Raw genomic sequence first — 24,155 nt, 5'->3', positions numbered from 1 at the left:
ACTTTTGGCGTATGTTCTGTTATTATGATACTTTCATATTCCACAGTTGCCGGAGATGTTGGCATATCAATCAACTTCATTGTTCCCGATACTTCTCCAAATGTGTTACAATTGCTTGACAATTATACCACATTAGTATTACGATAATCAAAAGTACTTGCACTCAATTAAAGGTATAGTAATTCAAACCTTTGTATATTAAGGTATTCAGTATTTGACATAATACTTGTAGATACTTTGTTCTGTGATCACATTTTTATTTTTTCAAACCTTAAGTACTGTGTAACAGTTACACTTCAATTATTTTTAGAGACATAACAGTTGAACTATATTTGTTATGTAGTATAGTTGTAGATAATTTGTAGTAAAATTGTAGAACACTCGATATTGAAAAAATACCCCCACTGAAAAAACAGAGCAAACCTACAATTGTGCTCGCATTCGACATACTGCATTCCAAATCAAAATCATGTACTGTAATACACAACGGATATATTCCTAAGTTTTGATTTTCCTTTTTCATCTCCATATACACTCGAACTCCCATATCGTTCCGAATTTCCATTGGAGGACAACGTTCGTTGACAGTGTATTTGTTCTCGATAATTTTTACAGAGGTATCGATCATTAGATGTTCTGCAATTGCGACATTCAATTGACTATAATTTGAATCTTCATTGACTACAATTCCGTCAACATCAAAATCTATGTATCTCCCAAAGCTATCCCACCTACCATTGAGCCGAAGCATTATCGCCAATTTTGACATTGTATCGCCAAATTCAATTCAATTGTAGAGAAAACAATTACGCAATCGTATGAAAACTTTAGAATGCAGCTAATTGTTTGCAATTGTGTTCTTCCGAAGCTTTTTTTTTCCTTTTGAGTTTGTTGCCTTGTTTATGGAAAACCAAAGAAAATCTGTGTAATAGAAGGATTTTACAGATATGTTGCCTTGATTATGGTGCGATGATTGTGTCTAAAATTTCTAACTGAAATATAAGCTATCCCAAAATTGCGCGTCTAAATAAGGCAGTCCACCGAAGAAAGGGGTCTATTTTAAACGAATATATTTTATTTTAGCTAAAACGTGTTTAGGTCGGGTAAATTCCAAAAATGTAATAATTTTGATAATAAGGTTTCAAATAGTGTATAGGAAAGAAAAAAATCTCAATAGTGCTCGTTCAGTGACCACTTTTTGGCGCTTCCCCTATTATCGTGATGTTTCACTCGTGTAAATTGAATCTCCAAGATAGTGGCTATTTTGAATTACAGAGTTCAAAAGTGACTATTTGTGAAAATTTTCCGTATTTTACAACTACAAAATCTTTTACCGCCAAGTTGAATTTCACTGGTCGAATAAAACTAAAATGAGGAAGAACACTTAAATAAATGTCAACTAATAAAGAAGAAAAATTTCAAGTAATTGGATCCTCACTAGAGCAGGAAGTAGGAGCTAAACAGACAACAGCGTGGAAAAAGAAAAGAACACCAGTGAGACTAAATACATTAATTATAAATCATCAACTCTATGATACTGTTCTTGACATATTGGCAATTTTTATTCCGGAAAATAGAATTATATAATGAATTTATAATTATGCTGAACTATTCCAACCCATTTGCAACTTATTCTCCAATCCAAAGATGCAGCTTTTCATAGGATTAAGTGCTATGGATTATCAGATCGAGTAACGTAACAGGCACAATAGCAATATGGTGGTGGAGGTGCTGCTGATTTGCAACATAGACATGGTGGATACATTGGCTTCTGATATAGTTCTGCAAATACATAATCCAAAACCCAAAACAATAAAAATTAAAAGAAGAAAATAAGCGAAGCCGGTCACCTAACAAGCAGTAGATTTCAAGAGTTTAGTTTCTATCGGTCTTCTAATGTCAGCTCTCTGGTAGGCCAATCGATCACTGCTTGATTGGCCGTAACTACATGATCGATCTGACGAAGATTCCCATGTAGATCTATGACGTTTCTATGCATTAATCGATATTTAAAAATATTTTACACTGTCATGCACAATATTAAATGCATAAAGGAATTATAAGTAAACCGACAATATTAAATATATATATATTCACAGAAATAGGTCATTTATAAAGTTATTATTGACAAATTTCTACGCTAACATTAATTGTTAACCTGATTAAAATGGTAAGTAACCTGATATATAGATAAACTATTATTTATATAACTTAAATCCAAATTTTGAAAAGTACCTCTATGACTGAATCCAGCTTCCGCAGAGGGGATCACGCCAGAATGTGAAATAATCATCACAAAAGTAACTATGGCAATGAGACGAAACCTTGAAATTAAGCTTCTAATTGCCATTTTCTTTTTTAGTGTTTCAAGTGTTAGTATGCAACTTTGCAATAAAGCACAATTGCATCCTTTCTTATAGGTGCTATATGCAATTCCCTGTCAGTGTTCTAATTCCACGTTAATTAATTAACTGACTTTTCTTCTATTCCTGTACTATTTAAGAATCTAGAGAGTTTTAAACATTTCAATATTCTGCTAATAATTCGGTTAGCCACCGGTATGTATTCTTGTGCAGTGGAATTGACTTGAAACAACTTTTTTTCCAAGTCCACGGAGGGGAGACTCAAAGTCTTTTTCTTTGTTTTTTTTTTTAAAAATTTTCTTCTTCTTCTTTTGAAGTCTTTTTCCAAGTCGAAGGAGAGAAGATTCCAACCTTTTAAAGTATCACTACCATTTTTTCTGCGTTTCTACTTGCCTCGGAGGCTTGTCCCTTTTCTTGTGCTATAAAATATTAGATTTTTGAAAGCCAAAAACTATTATGCCAGCAGACAAAAACTTCACTCAGGGAAGGAAAAATCGTTTTAAAAAAATAATTTGATTTTATCCTCCGTGATATTTTGGAGTCATTCATACCCTCGTCATTAGAGAATAGCTCGGATTTATCCTTAACCAAACGGAGCTCCAATTTAAAGTATAACAAATAATAATTTAAATTATAATCAAAAGTACAAAAATAAATTTGGACCTTATCAAAGTATTATGACACATGGAATATACACCCCAATATCCGTTACAACCAAGGAAATCAGACGATTTGCTAACGTGTATATTCGTGGACAAGTTTGTGCCAATTATACATATATAGAGATCGCTTGATTTTTATAATAGAAAGCATTGTTTCATATGTTTCTCTTATGAAAAATTATCTTAATTTGGCAACTAAATGTGAAGTGAAAAATGGATTTATTCGACATATTCATTTGCTTGGCACTTAAAATGTTTACCTCTTGGTATGTAACATGTACGCATTTAAATTTCCTCTCTGATGATAAGTAAAAAATCACGTTACTCCCATTTACCACAACTAGATACTACGTAATACAATAGTTATTTTCAATTGGCCTGAAAGTTCGTCTTACACATTTTTCTGCTAAATACAAACAGAGGTATCATGCTATTCCTTTTTTATATTTCAACTCTATCGAGTATTTTCGAGTTGCAAGTTACAACAAGTTTAGTTTTTTTTAAGTGTGAAAAATTAAAGAATGTTTGAAATTTCTGTTGAGTATGATTCTTTGATGGAAAGAAGTAGTAAATGCAGTTCCAACCTTCTCAGCTGTGAGAAAATGAAGAAAAAGAATAAATATAAAATTAATTACACAAAGTAAACAAGCAAGTCAAGGAGTCAGCTAATTGCAGCGTTCTTGACTTTGAATTGTTCTTCTACATGCAGGGGTGGTGTAGAAACCGAATCGAAAAATTGCACAAAATCGAAAAGTCCAATCAAACCGATTAAAAAACCCGACTTGGTTTTGTTTGGTATTGAGTAAAAAAACCTGTACCAACTCGACATATAAATATATAATTTTTATATATACTTTTAAGATTTTATATAGAATTTTCTTTAAAAAAATGTCTAAAAATATTTGGGATTCTCTTGCGGGATATAAATTCTAATAGAATATGAAGTGCTCCATATTTATTGACCTTAAATAATGGATTGTATGATCACTTTCTTATCGAGGGTTACTGAAATGCGTTTATCTCTTTGTTCTTCCATATTCATATCATATGTTAAGATCTATTAAATTCTTATATCTTTTTCAAATATGAAGTGATTATTAATATTTATGTATCATATTGATTTTTATGTTTAATTACTAAATTTGGTTAACCTGAAAGTGTACATCAACGAAAAGTTATTGTCAGACGACTAAAAAAATAACTATTATGTGTTACTAATAGAATTCTCCCATAAGAATATTTTAATCAATAATATTCTTGTCAATTTTTTTAGATTTTTACTAAATATATATTTACTTATCAAATATTTAACAAAGTAAGATTGTAATAATATTTAAGTAACAAAAAACCCAAAAACCCGACAAAACCGAACCAATCCAAACCGATATAATTGGTTTGGTTTGGTGTTGATAAAAACCGAACCAACCCGGTCCATGTGCATCCCTATCTACAAGTGTTTGGAACTCCTTTTCTTCCTCTTTTTTCTTCGGACAGTAGAATGCATTAAGATTCATATATTCCAAAATAAACAATACATAAGACTCGACTGAACCTTACACTTGCTAAGGTAGTTAAAGTGCTCAAGGTACAAGGAGGGGAGACTCCAAGTCTTTTCTATGTTAAACTAGATTACGATTGCCCGTGTTGCCACGGGCCCAACGCGGGGAACGGCTCCGACAGTGATAGCATAATTAAATTTCACATAAAATTGATTATAGCAAAAAAATAATTATAATAGTTGCAATACAGGAACTCAATTGCTGAATGGTAAAATTGTATGCAAACACAGAATATGTAATATTTGGCTGTATACAGTACATAAAAAATATTCTTTGGCATAACAGTTTACTTTATTTCTTGAAATTACAATTTTAAATTCAAAAAAGCTAAATGCCATAAAAAGACATAACATGTTACTAATTCAAAAGCAAAAAAACTACAATGCTTAAAAGGCATGTCATGAAACGTTAATGGAACTCATCATTCCACAAGTATACAGAACCAGATTGCTTTTGCTTGCCGATTTTCTTTATCATTAACTTCACATTAAAGACACTACTCGATCTCCTGTCATTTCTACTATTGCTACCATCCCGGCCACCAAAGCAATTTTTTGCCTTCCTTTCGCACTCTGCAAAGCCACATAGTTGACTCTATTATCATTGAGATGTAGAAAGTTTCTATCATCATTGGATGAGATGATAAGAAATTTTATTTAGTAGCTACCATATTGGCTAAGATAAATTCTAAATGCCTCCAAGCAGCATCACCAACATAGTGTTGATATGTGCATATGGCTCGAGGGACTTGCACTACTTGTCCTTCTGGCTAAGCTAGATATCCATCCATATATTCTACATTGCTGGCACAATCTAGCAAAGGACCAAATTCACACGATCTAGCTAACTCTCATTGTTTTTTCAATCTCAATCATACTTCGTAATAACTTTTTGCAAGAGAGATAGATTCATCAGCTTAGTGATATATGAAGCAACTTTGAAGCAGATACTCATTCTCATCTTTCATATTCGATTTCTTTATGCCTTCTATATGCCTTTCTGGAACCCGTCTAAGAAATGTGCGCAATCATATAGCAACATCAGCATTTAAAGGCCCAATTATAAACTTCACCATAATTTTCCAACACACATGGATCACTACCATTTCCTCTTAGACAACTTTGTCTTTACTATCCTTAATGAAACTAAGAAATATATTCACAACTAAGGTTTCAACAACACATCATAACCTATCAAATTATAGAAAGAATTTAAGCATAAATTTCATATAATTATGGCTTAGAGAAGTGCAATACAGATTTTGACTGTGCACTTGGTCAAAATCCTCTAATGATGTTTGACTACTTAAAAAGTATAGAGCTAAGTAAAAAAAATTAGTTGTTTCTCAGAATCAACAAACCAGACAACAACAACAACCCAGTATAATCCCACTAGTGGGATTTGGGGAGGGTAGTGTGTACGCAGACCTTATCCCTACCCTGGGGTAAAGAGGCTATTTCCGATAGACCCTCGGCTCCCTTTCTCCAAGAACTCCCCACCTTGCTCTTGGAGTGACTCGAACTCACAACCTCTTAGTTGGAAGTGTAGGGTGCTCACCACTAGAGCAAACCGCTCTTGTCATTAGCAGACATTAGACTGGTTATATAATTCTTTTTTTCATGTAGCGTGTCATTAGCAGCTTATTTCTCAAGTTAATTACATCTTTCAACTAAAAGTAATAGATGCCATAAAGAAGTAGTATTTCAGTAACCAAAATGCAAATTCAATAGAATTTTTCTTGAAGACAACTTGCAAATAACTTCATGTGCCGGATGCACCATTTTTATATAACATGGATTAATCCTCTATCTAACTGTAATGCATGTTTCCAAGACTAATCGACCTTCTTCCTTTCTACTGCAATACTCAATTAACATCCCAAGATGTCACCTGATAAAAAAATATTAGTTTCAATCTTTCTGTAAGAGATAATGCATATAGGTCATAGGGATGCATAACAAACAACAAACAGAAGAAGTTTTAAGAAAATGAGATGTTATCAAATAGAAAGTTAAACAATCAAGCACAAAAGTGTATTTTAGCAGGCATAGATGCAAAGAGAGACTGAGAACCAACTTACATTTTAATGGAACTATCTGAGCTGCATGTATCCATACAATCAATGGTTTTAGTTAGAGGAGATAAAATCAATACCTCTAGGGTGCACCATTTAAATATTTCTTTGACGACACCTAGTGAAAGATTCAATATCTATTAGAATATATATACTTGACAACTCCATGAATATATAGCAACTATTTCAAGTCTCTTAAATTGCTATGTCAACATACTGATCTCATAAGCTCGTCCAATCACTTAAAAGAAAAAGAAATAAATTTTAATTAAATGACCATTTTTCTCAACAAAATAGAACAAAAAAAGCCCTCTTAACTACTCCAAGCCTTCCGGTACTGTGGGGTCTAAGATTCAATTCCATCAAAAAGGACTTTTTATTAAAACAATCAATTACCTTGCATATACCATCTAAAAGCTCAAAAAAAATGACAATCAACTTCTGCTAGTACATAGAATTTTAGGAATTTAAGAACCCTCTTTTATTGGAGTACGTCTCCTAAATTAGATGATATCTAAGAAAGAGTGTATGATAATCCCTGGTCTCTTGCACAAAATAAGGAAGATGATCTTTGAAAAAATCAGATGATGACGTATCTTGAAAACAATAAAGTGGTAACTTTTTTTTTTGAGCTTCAAGAATCTTAATGTGCAGTCAATTTAGTTTGTGTAATTCACATCTCTTAGTCCTTTTAATTTGTCAACAAGTATTTTTTCAAAGGTCTCATCGTTGTTATGATTCATATTCAACATATCTGCAACATTTCTATTCCCTAAATATGTTTCTAAAGATTGAGATTTGAATTACATGTTTAATTTTTGTAGCCAAAATCAAGAATTCAAAGTTAAATTTTTTTTAGGGAATTCTTTAACAGTTGTAGAAGCATAAATATCCAAAGCATAGAATACACCTGAATAAGAAACAAAAAGTGAACAAATGAGGAGTTGTACCATGATTTCAAGTAGCATAAGAGGATTATGCTCAAAAGTCTGAAAATCCATTTTAGTCTCTCTTGACATTAAGATGTATAGGCAAAATATCTAGCATCTTAAAATATGAAAAAATCAAGACTATTCTAGCTAATGACAGATTTAACAAATTACCAACTTGAGAATTAGTAATAATTTACCAAAGTAGGGCAGAAAGTGGGAAAAGAATTGGAAAGTGCGAAGAGAATTGAAAAACAAAATTGGACAAATATTGAAACAAAATCATAACCGAAATTAATTGTAACATCCAACAGGGAAGACGAAAAGAACTGAAAGAGTAGTCTTTGAAATGAATAAAGTGAAGGCCAAAGAACACTGAAGAGAGAGTTAGGGCAGAACTAGGGCTGGACAAGTGGGCCGGTCCAAACGGTCCCGGGCCAGTCCCAAACCAAACGGGCCCGGGCCTAAACGGGCTTTTTGTATTGACCGGACCGGGACCGTTTGGTCCCGGGCTAAACGGTCCCGGCCCGCGGGCTAAACAGGCTAAGTGGGCCCAACATATTTTTTTTAAAAAAAAATTAAATTAAATAGATATTAGAGACAAAAGGATGTTAAAAAAATATCTAAGACAATACTTTGTAAATTTTATTATAGAATTGTGACCTAAATTTTAATATTCAATATTTAATATCGAATATATATAGTATATAAGATGTATATATAGTATATATATATAAAAGCTATATTCGATAAGCTATATATACATCTTATATATAGTATATAAGATGTATATATAGTATAGTATATATATAAGATGTATATATAGTATAGTATATATATATATATATATATATATATATATATATATATATATTATGAGTTGGAACGAGTTTACTGAATTGACGAACAACTTGTTGAATATCATTGAAGACTTCAATTCACCAATTTCACAATTTTTTCACAAATTGTAACAATTAAGTAAGTAATAATAGCAATATAGAAGAAAATTAGAGAGAGATTGATGATTTTGTGAGAAAATGAAAGAATGAGGGGGTATTTATAGTTGAAAATAGGGAATAAGTGTAATTATAAAAAGTTTGGGGTTAAAACAAAGTTGGGGGGTTAAATTGCTATTTTGCAAATAGCCAACGGCTATGTTGGAAGCCCAAACGACTACTTTTTAAAAAAAAAAAATAGCCGTTGGGACCGTTTGGCCCGTTAAAGGACCGGGCCGGTCCCGGGCCCTGGCGGGCTAAACGGTCCCTGGCCTGACGGCCCCAAATCATAGGACCGGCCCACGAGACCGGCCTAGGCCCACTAAAACCGAGCCAAACGGTCCTAACCCGTTTGACCCATTTGGCCCGCGGTCCCGGACCTGGACCTGGACCTGGACCGGCCCACTTGCCACCCTTAGGCAGAACCATAGCAACAGCAGGCATGAATTTTAGCTATGAATGAACCTATGACATTGGAAAATCTGAAAAGAGTTGGAAGAAGATTTGAGAAAAAATTAAAGAAAAGCATACCTGAAATAGGGAGAGCTAGCTGAGAAGATGAAGAGAAGTGAAAGAGTAGTATGAAATGAGCGTCTGAATTTTAGAATGAGAAAGACAAAAGAAGGACAAAAAGCACCATTTTAATAGAGACGTCTAAATTACTATTCTACCCTTGGTCGACCTCCACTTCGCTCTTCTATATAATAGAAAAAAGTGAACTAGGAGCACTGGACGACCGCTTTGTTAAGAAGAAGAATTCCACATGACTCAACCTCACTAAAGAGGTGGCAAATGCGCGTGTAGCAAGTTGAATTAAATTTGAGTGAGTCAAAATGAATCAATACAATAAATGGATCATTATTCAACTTGCCCTAAGTTTGCTTGAGTCAAAATAATTAAAACATGGTGAAATAACGAACTATAACCCAACATCCACGCTCATCCACCTTTCAAATTTTGCAAAAGGAACATATCCATACAAAAAGTAAGGGTTTGTGTGACAAATTAATTGATTAATGATGAGATGACTAGTATAATAACACGATATATGGATTTGATAACAAATCATTTAAAGACTATAATAAATAGTTGGGCTTGCCCATCGACGATGCAGTATAGTGAGTTGAATTGCAAACTTGAGATATAAGCGGAAGAGTCAGATTATAGGAGGCAATTCCAGTAATGAACAATCCCCGATGACGGTTTCTTCTACTTGCTCCAATTTATATATCCTAATAGTGTAGATTCAAAAAATTAAAAAGTGAAAATATTTACCCCCTTCTGCCTCCCTAGCTCCGTCCGTGTTTCCTAGTCTAGGAAATCAAAATGTAAAACATAATTATCTAGTGCAGATCTTACCTTGCATCGTGGCAAGTTCTTGCCGAGCAATCTTACCATACCATTGGATTCAATACCAAATAATCTGCAGCAGAATCCCTGGTGAACGAACATCTTGGTTAGACCATCACACTAGATTATTTCGGACAACCTAGTCCAAGGTGCAGGTGGCAGCTGCAAAGACAAAAATAAGTCTCAGTTATAGAACTTGTTTTATTGAATTTTAAGACGAATTTAGCCGTCAATGAAGCCTGAAACAGCAAATAAAACTTTAAGATACTTCCAGGCTAAGTACTTCACTGTTAGAGATAAAGTTCAATTTCTATAAGTTAGGATAGCAATCTCTATTAGTTAGGATAGCTATGTTCTGTTACCTATATTTTAGGATATAAGATTGTTCTATTAGTTACCTTATCTCCCTAGTCTTCTATAGTGTGTTGTAGACTGTTGTATATATATTCAACAATGTACTCAATAGAAAACTATCGAATTCTCTCAACATCATATCTTATAACATGGTACCAGAGCCTACCATGGCATCAACTTCCCAACTTTCAGATTCCACCACCTCTGCAATAATAACCTTAACCACTCCAAGTCTTTTTGCTACTTTACCTCATGCTCAACTCTCTTTTTCAATAAAACTCAAACCAACAAACAACCTGACTTGGAAAACTCAGTTTGTTCCTATCATCAAATGCTATAATCTTTTCAATCATATCAATGGTACACCGACACCTCCCTCTACCATCATCAATGCCACAACAATCAATCAAAACCAAATTCTGATTATTTAAAGTGGTAAGTGGTTACAAGAAGACCAACTCTTACTGAGTTGGATCTTATCATCTTTAACCGAGGAAATTTTTCCTTATGTGACTGGTTTAGATACTGCCTTTGAAGCTTGGGAAGCTCTCTCAAATGCATTTGGTATAAGCAACAGCGCTAGAAGAGTCCAATTGCACATCACCTTGCAAAACATGACTCTTGGTGACAAACCAATGGCTCAATTTCTACGCAAAGCTAAAGCTATCGCTGACGAGCTTGTTGCTGCTGGAACACCAGTATCTCCCGAAGAATTCAATGCCACCATCTTCCGGTTACTTCCTTCCGATTATCAACGCTATCTGCAGAAAAACCACAGATATCATTTTCTGATCTTTCTGGTAGACTTATGGCTCATGAAATCCTATTGCAGAACTCTCGCATACCAATCTCTGATGTTGCCAATGTTGCTCGACAACACACTTCATCGGCTCGCCAATTCCACCAAAGCTCCCAGAAAAATAATGGTTACAGAAACAATGGTGCTTACTTTAAAGGAAATAAGAAGTGGTTTCCTAATCCTTGTCAGATCTGTGGACTCAACAATCATCAAGTGAAGTGGTGTCGCAAACGTTATGATACTAATACTGATAAAATCACTGCCAATACCGCCAATGTTAATGCCTCTTCCAATGATTGGTTTCATGACACTGTGGCTTCCCATCATATGACACCTGATTTGTCTGTACTTGAAATCTCTGAGGAGTAGAAAGGGCCTGACAAAGTTACTATAGGTAATGGACATGGTTTGCACATTAAAAACATTGGTCACACTACACTATCTTCTGGTAATAATCAATTACATTTGAAAAGTGTTTTACATGTGCCTGCCATACAACAACAATTGTTGTCTGTTAATAAATTTGCTAAAGATAATCAATGCTCCTTTAAATTTGACTGTGTTGGGTTTACTGTGAAGCATTAGACAAATAAAAAGGTGTTGTTGAAGGGACCAGCTGACGGCGGAGTTTACAGGCTTCCTATTGCTGTATCAGACGACATTGCAAGAACTAGCAAGGCTTTCAAATCATTTCGGACTGTTGCACCACAGATTGGCATGCTCGGCTCGGTCATCCTCAACAATCAATAGTCTCTTTTATTGTTAATAAATTTAGTTTGCCTAGTCATTCAATAAAATCATCTGGTCTTTGTGAAGCTTGTTGTTTAGGCAAACATAGTCAAATTTCTATACCTGTTACTGGTTCTATTGCTAGTAAACCATTAGAATTGATTCATGGAGACCAGCTCCCAACTTATCTTTTTATGGAGACAAATATTTTGTTCTATTTGTGGATGACTTCTCTCGGTATTGTTGGCTATTTCCAATTAAGCAGAAAAATGAAGTTCTCTCTACTTTTGTCGAATTCCACAGATTGGTTGAAAAACAGTTTCAAACCAAAATTATCAATTTCCAATAAGATTGGGGTGGTGAATTTTGTACGGTCAGTACTTATCAGAAGGAAAATGGTATTCAACATCGCATTACTTGTCCTCATACACATCAGCAAAATGGTCAAATTGAAAGGAAAATCCGACACCTAGTGGACACATGCCTCACCCTCCTCGCTCAATCTGCAGTTCCATCCAGATTTTGGAACTTCGCTATGCACACTGCTGCGTACTTAGTTAACAGGCTCCCTACTCAAGTACTTCAACATATCTCACCATTTGAAAAACTTCATGGCACTTCACCAGATTATGGATTTCTTCGTGTCTTTGGTTGTACTGTCTATCCCTTGTTACGTCCCTACAATCAACACAAGTTCTCCTATAGAACTGCGGCTTGTGTTTTTCTCGGATACGCCAAGGACCATCAAGGGTATGTGTGCTTTAATCCTCAGGATAATAAAATTTATCTTAGTAGGCATGTTTGTATTGATGAGACCCGCTTTTTATATAAGGAGAAAAAGTTATCTGATTCATCTATCCTAGGCACCCCTCCAGAGCAATTTAATTCTACTCGGCTCACATTAATTGTGTCAATACCGCAACCCGATTCAAATGTACCATCCTCTTCGACACTTTCATATAATTCTACTGATTCTTCTTACAACAATAATTCTGGTTTTAGCTTATCATCTCCTAGTGCTTCTCAAGATCAAATTAATTCTCCTTTGGAACAGCAACTGGATGTCCTTCCAACTAATGAGCCATCACAACCACCTGGACGCACTCATCCAATGGTTCTAAGACAAAATCCCAAGAAGAAGACACTAGCTTTCATGTCTGTTTCGAATGATAAAGTTCAATCTTCCTCTGTTACTCTTTCAGAACCAACATGCAACACAAAAGCACTCAATGTTCCCGCATGGAGAGAGGCTATGAGCTCTCAAATCACTGATTTGATACAACACCAAACATGGGAACTTGTTCCTAAACCATCACATTCCAATATTGTTGGTTGTAAATGGGTTTTTAGACTCAAACACCATCATGATGGAAGCATAGAGCAATGCAAGGCTCGCTTGGTAGCCAAAGGCTATAGTCAAGTTGAGGGAATAGATTATGATGCCACTTTCAGTCCGGTTATCAAGCCTACAATAGTCTGAGTTGTTCTTTCCTTGGCAGTCTCCAATAAATGGATTCTTCAACAATTGGACATATGAAAATTTAGAAGAGGATGTATATATGTCCCAACCTCCGGACTTTATCGATCAACGATGTCCTGATTATGTGTGCAAATTGAGGAAATCAATATATGGCCTTAAGCAAGCCCCATGGGCTTGGTATCACAGACTTAGTTCTTATCTTCTAACCATTGGTTTTGCAGGTTCTCATACCGACTCCTCGCTCTTTATCAAACAGCAAAACAGGGATGTTCTTTATATCCTTGTCTATGTCGATGATATTATTATCACATGGAGTAACTCAAATGCAGTTCGTACATGCATCACTCATTTGTCCAAAGAATTTAAGTTGCGAGATCTCGGAATACTTCACTACTTCCTGGGAATCGAAGTTGGATATCTCAGCAATTGTATTATTCTATCTCAACAAAAATACCTTCAGGATCTTCTCGCCATTACTCACATGGAAAATGCCACATCTGTCAAGTCTCATATGGCTAGCACATGTAACCTGCAACTTGAAGAAGGCGAGCCGTTGATTGATCCCCAGATTTACAGGAAAACAGTGGGGGCATTACAATGTGCTTGTTTAACTCGTCCAGACTTGGCTTTTGCTGTGAATAAATTATGTCAATTTTTATCTGCACCAACAACCACTCACTGGACAGCTTGCAAGCGTGTTCTTCGATATGTCAAAGCCACTTTGCATCAAGGACTCTTCATTACTCATTCAACCAGCTCCCAACTTCAAGCTTTTTGTGATGCTGATTGGGCGGGTAACACGGATGACATGAGATCCATAGGAGGTTTTGCTGTGTATATGGGACCAAACTTAATTTCTTGGTCAGCTAAGAAACAACCAACAGTTGCTCGATCATCGACAGAGGCTGAGTATCGATCTGTCGCCAATACCACAGCAGAAATAATTTGGCTTCGTTCCCTTCTTCAAGAGCTCAAACAGCCAATACATAACCCCACAATCATCTGGTGTGACAACATTGGAGCTTCATATCTAGCAGTTAATCCATGTTTTAAAACTCGAACGAAGCACGTCGAAGTTGATTTTCACTTTGTCAGAGAACAAGTCAAGGTTGGTCATATATCTGTGCAGTTTATATCTTCCATGGACCAATTGGCAGACATTTTTACTAAACATTTGTCCACCAGCCGATTTCAACAGATCAAAGGCAAGCTAAGAATCTTGGACAAACCTTTTTAGCTTGAGGGGGATGTTAGAGATAAAGTTCAATCTCTATAAGTTAGGATAGCAATCTTTATTAGTTAGGATAGCTATGTTCCGTTAGCTATATTTTAGGATATATGATTGTTCTATTAGTTACCTTATCTCCCTAGTCTTCTATAGTGTGTTGTAGACTGTTGTATATATATTCAACAATGTACTCAATAGAAAACTATCGAATTCTCTCAACATCATATCTCCTTAACACAAATGTTGGCTGCCTCATACTTTAGGATGAATTGGACAAGTCAGTAACACGTTTATCTAAGGGTAAGAAAACCACATCGGAAAACACTATTGTTCCTGTGTTGAGGCATTTTACCTTCTGTTGTAGAGAAGCTAGGATGTGATCAACTCGCCTAAGTCCCTTGAAGTCAATAGTCTCTTTAGCGGGCTTAGTTTCAGATGCTGAACTCTCATTTTCAGAATCCACTGCAAAAGAAATTTATATTGAATAGAATCAAAACAATGAACTAACAGTAAAATGGATATTAACTATAAATTGCAACCTGAATGGTAGATTGTTATCTAAACAATATACGTGTATGATTTTGCATCGTGAGAAAGATGCAAGTCATAATTCGAAGAATTCTTGTTAGAACATATATATGAACAACAAAATATACACACAGGTTGGACTTATCAAAAAGATATTAAGGCAAACAGAGATCTAACTCCAACCTGACAACTAAATGGCAATATTCTGAATCAGACATTTAGTGTCATAGGAGCCCTCACACAATTCTTGTTTTCACTCATGCCCTTAAAAGTTAGTACTACAGAATTGGTAAAAGAGCTCGCTCTCTACTACTTTCTTTTCCCTTCTTTTTGGGATGGGTGGGTAGGAGTGAGGGAAAGGTGTTCACATATCTAGTAAACCTTTCTCTATAAACAAGTTAAAATAGACTGTTTAGTTTTCAATATTTACTCACATCAGCGAATCAGAAAGAGACTAGTTTCAAAAAGTTTATTCTGGCACAGAAGTTAAACTCTCTTGGCATCCCGATAAAACTGAATTTAATCCTTCGTCTCCCCCAATAATGCATATGCCATCAAATCGTTCTGGAAAAAAGGATTCCCAACTCAAGGACAGGTACAGAAGATCATGTTGCCAAAATTGTCCTAAGTTAGATCAAGCTCATGATGTCTAAAAAGGTTTTTATTGAAACTTCAAAGATTTCCTGAAAAGGTTATTAGAGATCCTTATTAATATCAAAGAATGCAAGAACACCTCCAAGCTCAGCCATGATATCAGTTTTAGACGAGTTCTCATGCCTGTAATATGTGGGCATAAAAAGTTCCCTTTTAAGCAACAAATTACTGAATTTGAAACAAATATCAGAAAATGATGTTACGAGCTAACCAAATGTATATTGAGGAAATACTCTTCATAAAGTGGGAATTAGAGTCATGGACAGGAGTTGAAGAAATACATAGCATGATAATCACAGACCACAAAAAAGTATATAACGCCAAACATGATTCAAATACCACACAACAGATCTTTCAAGTGAAAAGTGCTACACAATTATGATTGCCATATAACCAACACAGAAATGAGAAATACAACAAAAAGGAAAAGGATTAAAAAAAGTCAGCACCTCTACACTGGTCATGATATGTCATGTGGGTAGACTAGCTTAAACTGTTAAGCATGCAGAGAAGAGTGCGGTACAACCATAAAACCATATACTATTGCTCCAGTTTGTTTCCTACAACTTGGAAGTATCTGGTTTTCATTACACATCCTTATGCTGCCCTACCCAAAACACCCACACACGAGAAAATTAAAAAGAATGGAAAGGTAAAAGTTAAGGGATGTCAAGATACCATATCCAATCTTTTCCAACTTTGAGGACGCAGTACTGAGAGCTTTTGATATATTATATAGAGCACGTCCCTGTCAAATAAGTAAATGAAGATGATGAACATCAAACGGGCCATTGATATTCCATTATTGAATTCTTCGACTGACACAAAAATAATTAGTGATATCCCGTAGCACAGCAACCAAAATTTGGACCAGCTTTCCCCTCTAAGAGTTTCCCTCCAATGCTGATTCTTGTTGCATTATTCCTCTTTAGAGTTTCCCTCCAAATGAAATTTCTAGATGGAACTCCTAGTGTCTCTCCCCCAGTAGCTACTTCCTTTTCTCGCTATTCTTTCGGATTCCTCTTAAAGTTAAGAAAAACTCCATCCCTTATGAAAAAGAAGTTAGAAAAACTACATCCCCAGACCAAGCAAACCACCTTAACATCAACAACCAAACTGCATCACTTAGCTGAGATCATTGAGATATAGCTTACTGAATTTCTTACTACATTAACTTCCCAGAGATCCAAAATTACCAAGAAACACCCGACCCATGTCATGCAGACTTCAAAAGTTCCTTTTAAGAATCAAAATACATCTTAATTACACAAATCAAGAAACAGAAACCAGAGCTTGTAATGATATTTTACAACATCTGATGCCGAATTAACTCATATCAAAAGTAGAGTAGTACGTCTGCAGGGATCTGTCGTTAACGATTTGACCGGGACACATCCAATTGAAAGTCTAATCCCAACCTCTTTGGAAGGAGCTCCAAAAAAGACTTGACTTCAGAGCAGGGAATCTTCCTACAAGTGAGCACCAAGTCAAATGTATTCAAAAAGGGCCCAATTTCTATAATAATGTTTATCAGAATCGCTAGTTGTAATAGATCCGCAAGGGAGAAGAAGGCTAAGCTGCCACCCTCCCCGTCCCTCCGGACCGATCGGAATTTCTTTCGGCTTAAGAAGGTTGCGGTGAGAATGAGAATCACTTCGGAACTCTAGGGGAATGGGCGTTTTAGGGCGGGATCTAAAAGCTCTCCAACGTGTTGCGGAGCCTTCGGCCGTGAGAGGGTGGATGTAATTCAGCTCGAACAACAAAAGCAAAAACAAAGAATCAACATAGATATTTCTCATAGTACTACTGCAAAAGACAAAGAATGCCAATATGATATATATATATATGTATCTCTCTCTTTTGTTTGGCGGAAATATGCAGTATCATCTTATTGTTGCGGAAGCCAAATGTATATAGTGTGAATGAGTCACAACTACTATACCAAAAATTATGACAACCACTAAATAATAAACAAGACAATAAGACAACAATAAAAGAATACCAGAATTTACGAGGTTCGGCCAATTTTGCCTACTTCCTCGGACACAATCAATATTTTATTCCACTCCAAAATTACAAGTGAAATAATACTAAAGAGAGAAGATACAAATGCCTTAAGAAGATAAAAAAGGCAAATGAGAGGTGTGTTTAAATCCTAAACATTAGGCCTCCTTTTATAGGGTGAAATTCCCATTCAAAATTGTCATCCACCGATGTGGGACTTTTGACAATTTCAACAAATCTCCACCTTGGCAAAATTCCACATCTTCAATTTTCTCTCAATAACAAATTTTGGTTGTGTCTTCATCTTCAATCTTTAGTGTTCAACAATGTTGATCAAATCCAAACAATGTTGAAACTTGACCGTAGTCACCACTTTTGTTAGCATATCAGCAGGGTTCTCCGTAGTATAAATTTTCTTCACCGTGACTCCACCTTCTTCTATGATTTCTTGTACGAAATGATACCGAACATCAATGTGCTTCGTCCTTGCATGATAAACTTGGTTCTTCGCTAATTGAATAGCACTTTGACTATCACAAAAAATTGTAATATTTTTTTGTTCAATACCAAGCTCCTTTAGCAACCCCCGAAGCCAAATTGTCTCCTTCACAGCCTCTGTAATAGCCATGTACTCTGCCTCTGTTGTAGACAAAGCAACTGTTGACTGCAAAGTAGACTTCCAACTAACTGGTGCCTTTGCAAAAGTAAACACATAACCAGTAGTTGACCTTCGTTTGTCCAGATCACCCGCAAAATCTGAGTCACAATATCCAACTACAGACCGATTACCTTCCTGCTCAAAAACTAACCCAACATCTACAGTACTATGAATATACCGTAGAATCCATTTCACAGCTTGCCAATGCTCCTTTCCTGGATTATGCATATATCTGCTAATAACTCCAACGGCTTGTGAAATGTCAGGTCTCGTACAAACCATTGCATACATCAAGCTACCAACAGCATTTGCGTATGGTACCCTTGACATATACTCCTGTTCAGTTTCATCCTTTGGCGACATAGTAGTACTTAGCTTAAAATGGGGAGCAAGTGGCGTACTAATTGGCTTAGTCTTCTTATCTATGCCAAAACGCTGTAGTACTCTCTTCAAATATTCTTTCTGAGATAAACAGAGTTTCTTTGAACGTCTATCTCTTATTATCTCCATGCCAAAAAATTTCTTTGCCTCACCCAGATCCTTCATCTCGAACTCCTTCTTCAGTTGAATCTTCAACTTATCAATTTTTTCCGAATTCTTGGAAGTTATCAACATATCATCAACATATAGGAGAAGATATGCAAAGGAACCATCATTAAGTTTGCGCAAATACACACAATGATCGTATTTGCTTCTCTTGTACCCTTGCCGCAACATAAATTTGTCAAATCGCTTGTACCATTGTCTAGAAGATTGTTTCAATCCGTACAACGATTTTTCAAGTTTGCATACCATATTTTCTTTTCCAGCAACTTTGAATCCTTCTGGCTGAGTCATGTAGATTTCCTCCTCCAAGTTTTCATGTAAAAACGAACTAGTTCCAAATCCAACTGTGCTACCAAAGCCAACATAATTCTAATGGAGGAATGTTTTACAACTGGAGAAAATACTTCATTGTAATCAATTCCCTCCTTTTGAGCATATCCTTTGGCCACCAATCTTGCTTTGTAGCGAACATCTTCTTGGTTAGGAAATCCTTCTTTCTTTGCAAATACCCATTTGCACCCAATTGCTTTCTTTCCCTTCGGGAGATTAGCCAATTTCCATGTATGATTCTGATGAAGGGACTGCATTTCTTCATTCATGGCAATCCTCCACTTATCTTCTTCTGAACTTTGGATTGCGTCTTTATAAGTGGTAGGAACACCATCAGCTACAATTGAGGTTGCACAAGCAACCATCTCTATGAGACGAACAGGTTTCGTTATTGTCCTTTTTGGCCTGTTGGTTGCTATTGATTCAAGTTGTTGTCGAGGTTCCTGAGTTGGAATCTCCCTCTCTACTGGCTCTTCTTCCAGAGGGTAATCTTCATTTGTTTCCTCCTCTGCTTCTTGCGTAGGAAAAATAAATTTTTCCTCAAACTCCACCTGCTTTGATGCACCACCAGTTTGTTTGACATCTTCAACTGTCACCTTATCTGTTATGGCAGATTCATCAAAGGTAACATCTCTTCTGAATATAATATTCCTTGTCTCTGGACACCATAAGCGGTATCTTTTGACTCCAGAAGTAATCCCCATAAATATAGCCTTCTTTGCTCTCGGATCCAATTTTGACTCTTTCACATGATAGTATGCAATTGAGCCAAACACGTGCAAAGAGTCATAATCTTCAGCAGGTTTTCCATACCATTTTTCAAATGGTGTCTTGCCATCAATGGCAGCAGATGGTAGACGACTAATGAGGTGGCATGCATATGTAATTGCCTCAGCCCAAAATTCTTTGCCCAAGCCAGCATTGGACAACATACACCGTACCTTCTCCAGTAAATTCCGGCTCATACGTTCTGCCACTCCATTCTATTGTGGTGTATGTCTGACAGTAAAGTGACGGACGATGCCATCATTTTCACAGACCTTATTGAAATGATCATTTTTGTATTCACCTCCATTGTCTGTGCGAATACACTTGATCCTCCTGCATGTTTGATTCTCCACCATCGTTTTCCATTTGAGAAAAATTCTCAACACTTCATCTTTCCTCTTCATTGTATACACCCACACTCTTCGGGAAAAATCATCAACAAAGGTTACAAAATAGTGCTTCCCACCCAATGAAGGTGTTTTGGAAGGACCCCAAACATCAGAGTGTACATAATCCAAAATGCCTTTAGTATTATGGATCGATGTACCAAATTTAACCCTTGTCTGTTTCCCTTTGACACAATGCTCGCAAAACTCCAAGTTGCAAGTCTTTACGCCTTTTAACAATCCTTGATCAGATAGAGCTTTCAAGGATTTCCCTCCAGCATGTCCCAAGCGCATGTGCCATAGCCTGGTTTCTTCTGCCTCTTTGTCATCACTGGATGTCACTGTCGCTGTCCCAATAACTGTACTACCACGATAGCGGTACATGTTATTGTTCTTCCGATTGGCCTTCATTACCGCTAGTGCACCGGAGCATATTCTCATCACTCCATTTTCTGCAATGATTTTGAACCCTTTTGATTCTAGGGCTCCCACAGAGATAAGATTCTTCTTCAAACCCGGTACATATCGAACATCTGTTAATGTTCTGATCATTCCACCATGGCTTCTTAATCTTATTGAACCAATGCCATATGAGGTAAGAGGGCTGTTATCCGTTGTGTGGATGACTCCATATTCTCCTTCTTGAAAATTCACGAACCAGTCCTTGTTGGGACACATATGATAGCTACAAGCCGAGTCCATCAACCATATGTCTGATGATGTTGATAACTCTGTTGTAACTAATGAGAAGTCTGAATCATCACAATCAGCTACATTTGAATCCATAATGGCCTTTCCATTGTTATGTCTAGCCTTATTCTTCAACTTCGGACAGTCTTTCTTCCAGTGCCCCTTTTCTCGTCAAAAGGCACATTCATCTTTGCTGGGTCTAGATCTCGACTTGGATCTTCCTTTCTTAGTCCTCGTTTGATTTTGAGGACGACCCCTCACAATTAGTGCTTCTCCTTCTCCGCCCATCTGTTTTTCTCCCTTTCTTTGTTCATAGCTGTACAAAGCCGAACAAACTTCTCTGAGAGAAATTTCGTCATTTCCATGGAGTAGAGTAGTTTCAAGGTGCTCGTACTCATTAGGAAGTGACCCCAACAACATCAAGGCCAAGTCACCATCATCAAAAGTTGCATCCATATTTTGCAAATCTGTGACCAACTTATTGAAACTGGTGATATGTTCATTCATTGTGGTACCAGGAACATAGGTGAAGCGAAACAGTCTCTTCTTCATGTACAATTTATTTTGACTGTTTTTCTTCAAAAATTTATCCTCCAGTGCTTTCCATAATTTACTTGCAGAAGTTTCCTTTGTGTATGGATATTTCTGCTCTCTAGCAAGGTAGGATCGAATGGTACCGCAAGCAACACGATTGATAATTTTCCAATCTTCTTCTCCAATAACATCTGGCTTCTTTTCTTCAATGGCAAGATCTAGCCCTTGTTGAAAAAGAACATCTAGAACCTCGCCTTGCCACATCCCAAAATGTCCTGACCCGTCAAAAATTTCTACCACAAATTTCGCATTTGACACAATTCTTGTCATAAGCGAAGATGCCAACGATGACGTATTATTGACACTTGATGTAGATTCTTCTTGTTTATTGTCTTCCATTTTGACACAAATATTATTTAGTAGCTGACGACACAAATCAAGATTATTTCCTTTCTGGTGTGGAAGATCAGACTAAGCTGCAACCACAGAGCATACTCAGACAGAACCTTGACTCAGTTACCAAGATAGATCTTTTCTGATGTGGAAGATCAGACTATGCTGCAACCACAGAGCATACTTAGACAGTACCTTGGCTCTGATACCAATTGTTGCGGAAGCCAAACGTATGTAGTGTGAATGAGTCACAACTACTATACCAAAAATTATGACAACCACTAAATAATAAATAAGACAATAAGACAACAATAAAAGAACACCAGAATTTACAAGGTTCGGCTAATTTTGCCTACTTCCTCGGACACAATCAATATTTTATTCCACTCCAAAATTACAAGTGAAATAATACTAAAGAGAGAAGATACAAATGCCTTAAGAAAATAAAAAAGGCAAATGAGAGGTGTGTTTAAATCCTAAACATTAGGCCTCCTTTTATAGGGTGAAATTCCCATTCAAAATTGTCATCCACCGATGTGGGACTTTTGACAATTTCAACACTTATCACCATTATCGGTTCCACTAAAATTATGGTTTCTTCAGTAAACACAAAATTGCAGACACGCTCTCAGGACTACTGTCCCTCTTTTGCCTGCGAATAACAAAGAGATGAGCAGGGCCGGCTCTAACGTGACGAGGGGTAAGGCATGTGCCTTAGGCCCTAAATTTGGGGCATCATTTTAAAAAAAAATAAGTTTATAGGTATTTAAAAAATAATATTTAGTACTTTTTAATAAAAAATTAAAGTTTTTAATATAAAAATGAAATAGAACTCTTTAGATATGTAAATAAAGTAATAATTTGACATATTTAAAAATGTATAGATGAATAGTTTTCGCAACTTTTTACTCCTTCGTTCGATAATATATACAAAAATTCACTCTCCCTTTCTTAATATGTCCAAGTTAATCTTTCTTTTCTCCAATCTCTTTATATTTCAGAAACCCCTATATATTTTCTGTCTTTCTCCTTAATATTCTTACTCACCTTCTTTCTCCAATATTTCATTACTCACTTTCTTTCTACAAGATTTCATTAGCTTCATTGTTCAACAATACTTTTAAGCTTCCAATAATTTTATACTTCTATTGCTCTATAAAATATTATCTAATATCAACAATATCTCAAGAAAAATTAAATAAGCTGGCTATATTATCAATTGAATAAAGATAATTAGAGAAAATCGATTATAAAAAAGATTATTAACAACTTTGTATTTCAAAAAATTAGAAGAACATATTTCAAATAAAACGTATGTTATAACTATCTTTTAAAAACTTAGGTCATATATTAAACTTTGACCTTAGGCCCGCATATCCTTGACCCGCCCCCGGAGGCTCCATTACATCACTCTGCGTGTATTCCACTATTCAGTGCCCGTCATTTTCCTGCAGAATCAAATCCAACCATGATTTAAGCGAAAATGAGGAAAAATAAAAGCAAACAAAAAAAAAGGAATAAAAACGAGGGAAAGGAATCATACGAGATATGAGAAAAATCGAGCGGCTGAATGGCACGGGAACGGAGCTGTTCATTATTGCAAGTCCAATCGTAGAATGGGGAGAGAGCAGAATTAGTCGAATACTAAGTTTCGGTCCAGCGGATATGTATTCAGCCACACCTGGGCTCTAAAGCATATGCTCGTCATGTCTGTCCCAGGTAGCGGTGGAGCCGCCGCCGGCGCCATTGGCGGCGTCGCCTTCTCGTCCTTCGATTTTTTAACACCATTCAATTCACTACTACTCTATGTAGTACAATGGTAGAGATAGTTCAGTAGTCGCATTTTATTTAGGCAACTATTTTATAAGAATATTACTTTAAATTTAAATTTACTTTTACGAATAATTTAAAATTTTCTGTAGTATTTATGATAACTGAAAAAGAATTCACCTTTTTTTACTTGAATAAAAAAAATTAAAGTGCACAAATATAGAAGAAATGGAGGTTTATAAATAAAATAATTTCTTATCTTACTCTTTATTACATTTACATGCAACTTCACGTTGTACCATTTAGTATATATAGAGTTTAAATTCTGGTATAATGCTTACTATACATTTCAAAAAGAAAAGTAAATGCGTA

The 24,155-nt window shown here is 35.9% G+C and overlaps 2 long non-coding RNA genes across 5 annotated transcripts; both read right to left on the bottom strand.

Annotated features, from left to right (window-relative positions):
• Positions 1 to 1,393: 1,393 nt before the first annotated feature.
• LOC107829517 (uncharacterized) lies at positions 1,394 to 2,386 on the bottom strand. The gene is made up of 2 exons (XR_001657952.2): positions 2,236 to 2,386; positions 1,394 to 1,782 (listed from the first exon to the last, which is right to left on the bottom strand). It is a non-coding gene; the product is annotated as an uncharacterized LOC107829517 (long non-coding RNA).
• Positions 2,387 to 4,778: 2,392 nt separating this feature from the next.
• LOC107829514 (uncharacterized) lies at positions 4,779 to 23,922 on the bottom strand. 4 transcript variants are annotated; one of them, XR_012708480.1, is made up of 7 exons: positions 23,557 to 23,922; positions 23,376 to 23,461; positions 17,059 to 17,173; positions 16,383 to 16,452; positions 14,875 to 14,984; positions 9,942 to 10,094; positions 4,779 to 6,776 (listed from the first exon to the last, which is right to left on the bottom strand). It is a non-coding gene; the product is annotated as an uncharacterized LOC107829514 (long non-coding RNA). The 4 variants fall into 4 exon arrangements; XR_012708479.1 differs by lacking the exon at positions 17,059 to 17,173 and having other exon boundaries at positions 23,557 to 23,918; XR_001657950.2 differs by lacking the exon at positions 17,059 to 17,173 and having other exon boundaries at positions 4,779 to 6,474; positions 23,557 to 23,917.
• Between the last annotated feature and the right edge of the window lie 233 nt (positions 23,923 to 24,155).

This window comes from Nicotiana tabacum, chromosome 4 (genome assembly GCF_000715075.1).
Source record: "Nicotiana tabacum cultivar K326 chromosome 4, ASM71507v2, whole genome shotgun sequence".
Taxonomy (NCBI): domain Eukaryota; kingdom Viridiplantae; phylum Streptophyta; class Magnoliopsida; order Solanales; family Solanaceae; genus Nicotiana; species Nicotiana tabacum.
The sequence above is the reverse complement of the archived record's forward strand: the minus strand, read 5'-3'. Positions and strand labels throughout refer to the sequence as shown.